Source organism: Salmo trutta, chromosome 18 (genome assembly GCF_901001165.1).
Source record: "Salmo trutta chromosome 18, fSalTru1.1, whole genome shotgun sequence".
Lineage (NCBI taxonomy): Eukaryota > Metazoa > Chordata > Actinopteri > Salmoniformes > Salmonidae > Salmo > Salmo trutta.
This window is the reverse complement of record NC_042974.1, coordinates 56,987,789-56,993,601: the sequence shown is the minus strand read 5'-3', so window position 1 is coordinate 56,993,601 and position 5,813 is coordinate 56,987,789. Positions and strand designations below refer to the sequence as shown.

General features: G+C 42.3%; 1 long non-coding RNA gene across 2 annotated transcripts; it reads left to right on the top strand.

Annotated features, from left to right (window-relative positions):
* Positions 1 to 2,950: 2,950 nt before the first annotated feature.
* On the top strand, positions 2,951 to 5,237 carry LOC115152654 (uncharacterized). Of its 2 annotated transcripts, none has more exons than XR_003867555.1 (4): positions 2,951 to 3,056; positions 3,228 to 3,386; positions 3,719 to 3,832; positions 4,757 to 5,237. It is a non-coding gene; the product is annotated as an uncharacterized LOC115152654 (long non-coding RNA). The 2 variants fall into 2 exon arrangements; XR_003867554.1 differs by having other exon boundaries at positions 3,706 to 3,832.
* The last annotated feature ends 576 nt before the right edge of the window (positions 5,238 to 5,813 follow it).

Sequence of the window (5,813 nt, the reverse complement as noted above, 5' to 3'; positions counted from 1 at the left end):
CTCTTATTCTCCATGGACTTTAGTGTCCCAGAACTTTTTTGAATTTGTACTACAGGATGCAAATTTCAGTTTGAAAAGCTAGCCTTAGCTTTCCTAACTGCCTGTGTATATTGGTTCCTAACTTCCCTGAAAAGTTGCATATCACGGGGGCTATCCGATGCTAATGCAGAACGCCACGTGATGTTTTTGTGCTGGTCAAGGGCAGACAGGTCTGGAGTGAACCAAGGGCTATATCTCTTCCTGGTTCAATTTTTTTTGAATGGAGCATGCTTATTTAAGATGGTGAGGAAGGCACTTTTAAAGAATAACCAGGCATCCTCTACTGACAGGATGAGGTCAATGTCATTCCAGGATACCCCGGCCAGGTCGATTAGAAAGGCCTGTTCGTTGAAGTGTTTTCGGGAGCATTTGACAGTGATGAGGGGTGGTCGTTTGACCGCATACCCATTACGGATGCAGGCAATGAAGCAGTGATCGCTGAGATCTTGGTTGAAAACAGCAGAGGTGTATTTGGAGGGTGATATCTATGAGGGTGCCCGTGTTTACGGATTTGGGGTTGTACCTGGTAGGTTCATAGATCATTTGTGTGAGATTGAGGGCATCAAGCTTAGATTGTAGGATGGCCGGGGTGCTAAGCATGTCCCAGTTTAGGTCACCTAGCAGCACGAGCTTAGAAGATAGATGGGGGGCAATCAATTCAAATATGGTGTCCAGGGCACAGCTGGGGGCAGAGGGTGGTCTATAGCAAGCGGCAATGGTGAGAGACTTGTTTCTGGAAAGTGAATTTTTAGAAGTAGAAGCTCGAATTCTTTTGTTACAGACCTGGGTAGTAAGATAGCCTGCAGTGTTCTATCTCTGCAGTAGATTGCAACACCGCCCCCTTTGGCAGTTCTATCTTGGTGGAAAATGTTATAGTTAGGGATGGAAATTTCAGGGTTTTTGGTGGTTTTCCTAAGCCAGGATTCAGACACGGCTAAGACATCTGGGTTTGCAGAATGTGCTAAAGCAGTGAATAAAGCAAACTTAGGGAGTAGGCTTCTAATGTTAACATGCATGAAACCAAGGCTTTTACGGGTAACAGAAGTCAGCAATTGAGAGCACCTGGGGAGTAGGAGTGGAGCTAGGCACGGCAGGTCCTGGATTAACCTCTACATCACCAGAGGCACAGAGGAGAAGTAGGATAAGGGTATGGCTAAAGGCTATAAGAACTGGCCGTCTAGCACGTTTGGAACAGAGAGTAAAGGGATCAGGTTTCTGGGCACGATAGCATATATTCAAGGCATAATGTACAGACAAAAGTATGGTAGGAAGACAGTACACTGGAGAGAAACCTAGGCATTGAGTAATGATGAGAGAGATAGTCTCTAGAGACGTTTTAACCAGGTGATGTCAACACATATGTGGGAGGTGGAACAACATGGTTGGTTAAGGTATATTGAGCAGGGCTAGAGGCTCTACAGTGAAATAAGACAGTAATCACTAACCAGGACAGTAATGGACGAGGCATATTGATATTAGGGAGAGGAAAGCATAGACAAGTGATCGTATGGGTCCAGAGTGGTTGGGCGTGCTGGGGACACGGCGATTCAGACAGTTAGCAGGCCGGGGCTAACAAGCTAGAAGTTAGCAGGCCGGGGCTAGCAAGCTAGCAGTTAGCAGGCCGGGGCTAGCAAGCTAGCATAGGGGCCTTAGAGGCACGTTGTGATGCGGGAAAGTCTGTTTTTGCCTCCTCGTGCAGTGACGTCGATAGACCAGTCGTGGAATTAGTAGGGTTCCAAGTAGCAGAGGGGTCCAAGTCCAATTGGCAAAATGGGTATAGTGGTCCAAGAAACTGGCCGATGGATCAGATGACAGTCCAATATGCTCTAGATAGCTAGCAAGCCGCAGTTAGCAGAATGGACCTTCAGGGGACGTTGCGCCTGAGGGGCCTGTTGGGATCCTCGGGCAGATTATGTCGGTATTCCAGTCGTGAAGGATCATCAGGGTTCCGTGCCCCGTGCCGGCAGTAGAAGGGGTCCGGATATTGTAGCCGAGGAGTGGGCTTCAGGAGTAGCACCGGAGCCCTAGCCGGGAGATGGGTCTAGCATGGGCTAGCTCCAGGCTAGTTGGTGCTAGCTCCGGGACAGAAACGTTAGCCAGGAGTAGTCAACCCGGGTTGCGGTTAGCTAGCTGCGAAAAGGTTCCGAGTTTGCGGTAGAAATCCAGGGCTATGGAAAGAAAAATAGGTCCGGTATGCTCTGGTTTGAAGCGCGTTGTACGAACTGGCGAGAGCTTTCCAAGCTAAAGGTTAGCTGATGACCGCTAGCAGTGGTTAGCTGACTGATAGCTGGTAGCTAGTTAGCTAGCTAGCTTCAGTTGAGGTATTCCAGTTCAGAGGTAAATAGATATACTTTAGAAAAAAAACAGATCCACACCACATTGGGTGAAGCGGGTTGCATGAGAGTATTTTGAAGTTGAGGTTTAGGAAAAATATTAAAAAGAATGCGAAGAAAAATATATATATACATGGGACGAGACAAGACAAAGACAAAGACGTCTGACTGCTACGCCATCTTGGAAAACAATGATGACACAGGGAGGTGATAATTAAAGTGGTCTGGGATTTCATACTCCAGATCATGATTCAGTTTAATCATAAGTACACTTTTGAAAGTACACTTGAGTTTTATTATGTGTTTTATGACCTCAGAAAATAAAAAGAAGACAATGAAAGAAAAGTTGTGTTTACCCACTTTTCATAATGATACATCGATGAAGTCTAATTGAACACAGAAAGCTATAAAATATCCTATTGCTAAACTGTCCATTGACTATGCAAATGCAGAGAAAGTGTGTGTGTGGGTGGCTGGTCATGGAAGGGGATGGGTGGGGCTGCCTGTTTCAGTACAGTAAGCTGCTCTTTATAGAAGACAGTGGTAGTTTCAAAGCTGCACTGCAGTGAAGACAGAAGTGTGTGAAGACAGATATTTTTCTCTGATACCACCTCTGCTCCCAACAGAAGAGATCACCATGTTCCTTTCTACTGCTTCTCTCACAGCCCTGCTACTCACTCTCTGGTAAGACCGATTTAACAATGATTTAACAATTAGTAACTAGATTATATAAATATGAAGATTATTACTAAGTACCAATACCAGACCCATTGATGTACTCACAGCCAGTGAGAGGCATTGGAGGATTGTATTGTATGAAGATGATTTGCATGAACTATCTACCGTATATTTCAGCTGGTCTGGAAGCTGGTCTGGTACTGACTCAGGAGAAGCCCCTCTCTGTGAACGTGGGAGATAATGTCAAATTATCCTGTGCTCAAAGCTCTGGCTCATGGACTATATCCTGGTACCAACAGAAGGCTGGAGGTGGACCAAGTTACTTGCTTGCGACAGGTATAAGCTCAGGCAGTAGAGCCAATGGCCTTCCCAGCAGGTTCACATATTCTGGATCTGCTGGCAACACTCAATATCTACAGTGGAGTTTAGGCTGAGGATTTGGCAGTGTATTACTGTGCCTGTGCTGGCTGTGGCGCAAACCACAGTGCTACAGTTCAATGAGAAGTGCATACAAAAACCCAAAAGAGGGATTTAATATGGAATGAAAAGAGCAAAGCTCTATGCCGACGCAGTGTTAACCAGTTTAGTGGGATATGGGCTGTGTCTCATCCAGTGTCTATATAATGACCATTTTTGTCTGTTTCATGGATTTAAGATCTTTACACCAGGTGAATGAAGTGCGAAGTCAGAGCAAGAAAAGCACACTTCAGCATAGAGGTTTTTGTACGGACATGAATCACTGTGAGACTCTGGCTTTGGCGGCGGAAATGAAGTCAACATAGGTGAGTGAAATTAATTGTGCTTTATAGAGTTGCAAAGGGAGTGAATATCCCTGTGAACTTTCTAAATGTACCAGCCATTTGGGGAATTTTTATAACATGTAAAATACATAGAACATTTTAAAAAGTATTATAATAATATGAAACTCAAAATTAGGAAGGTGTTCTTAATGTTTTGTACACTCAGTGTATATGCCTATCCTTTATAAAAAAAAAGAAATAAATGTTTTCGCTGTCAATATATCTTTAATATAATGTTTTGGGGCAGAACTCGTGCCAGTTGTGAGAAAAATGCCAGTAGTATTTCTTTTAAATTACATAGTTATTGTTTAGATGTCATTTTTTTTCAATAATTTGATAATAATAATAATTTTCTCCTGAACCATATGGTTTATCAAAACTTATGGACAATATGGACATATACATAAATAATTAGGAAAAAAACATTTCAAAATAAGTTAAAATTAATTATCTTTCTTAGATTTCCAAAATTATCTGTCAATCAACTTTGTTAAATGACCTTGCACTTTTCTACCCCAGTGCTTTAAAATAGAGGAATATACAATGTGTACACTTTGTGTATAAAAATATATTATATTTTTAATGTATATTATATGAAGCATTAGTAATACCATGCTTACATTACAATTTACATTTAGCTAAATATATCTTATCTAAATGCTAGATTTAATAGATTTACCATGCACTGAATAATATATCTTTAGCTAAGATGTGACGTTCAAACACCAGAATCTTTAGTTAATTTCCCAGCAGTAGACGTTTTTTTCCAATTTTAAAGTTATCGACAATAATCCTTGAAGGTATGTGTTCATTATTATAAGCCTATGCTTCATCATTATTTTCAACCACAGCATACATCTCCTTTCAGTTTATTCTTAACATATGTCTCATGTGTCCTCCTGTCAGCCCACCCTCCATCAAAACCCTCTCTGGTCCTGATGGCCCCAGCCCAGGCCCCTCTCTCTAGGGACAAGACCACCCTGTTGTGCCTGGCACAGGGCTTCCACCCTGACTGTGCCTCCCTGTCCTGGTCTGCTGACAGTGGCTCTTTGACGGGCGCAGAAATCCAGAGGGGCGAGTCTCAGCGCTAGCCTGATGGCACGTACGCCCTAAGCAGCATCCTCAGCCTGCCCTCCACACACTGGAGCTCCGGACAGACCTTCACCTGTCGCCTGAGCCACTCAGCACTGACCAACCCATTGAGCAGGAGTGTGAGCAACATGCAGTGTTTGATCTTGGGTCAGTTTTGAATTTCCCCCACTAATGGTTGAAGTTAGGATTGAGGGAGGGGAAGCTGATCCTATATCTGTACCTACGGGAAACGTCACCCTGGAGCAGCAGTGTTCCCTTAGAGCAGTGCTTCTCAATTATTTTCTGTTACGCCCCCCCTAGGAAGAAGTAAACATTTCACGCCCCCCAACTCTCCACCGCGACTGTAAATAGTATCCTTTGTCTATAAAATTGTTATAAGTACACCTCTGCGTAACATTGTATCCTTATTAACATTAAAGAAACCAAAAAAAGAAAAAATAAAGAAATATAGATCAACTTACAACAAAGAATAACTTTCTTAACATTGTTTTTTAGTCTGTAACAGAAAATACTTAAAGTGTATCAATTTGCCTGAAATGTAAAAACAAAAAAAAATCAACCCTTTATTTAAACTGTAAACATTTTTTGACCATTTGATTCTGAAAAATAAAATAAAATATAAATCAATAAATAATAATACATTCAAATTGATCAGCAACATTAACTCAGGAGCACAATAAATGAATAAAACAATTTGTGCCGATTTTTTTTTAATCAAAATGAGGAAGTCAGGATTAATAGCTACAATGAGCACGTTTTGCAGAGCACAGCTTTTCGAAGTGGGGTTTGAAGCATGATACTGCAACTCTCAGCTCCTGCTCAATGTTTAGCTGGGACCTGTACTTGGTCTTCAGTGCAGCAACAGCAGAGA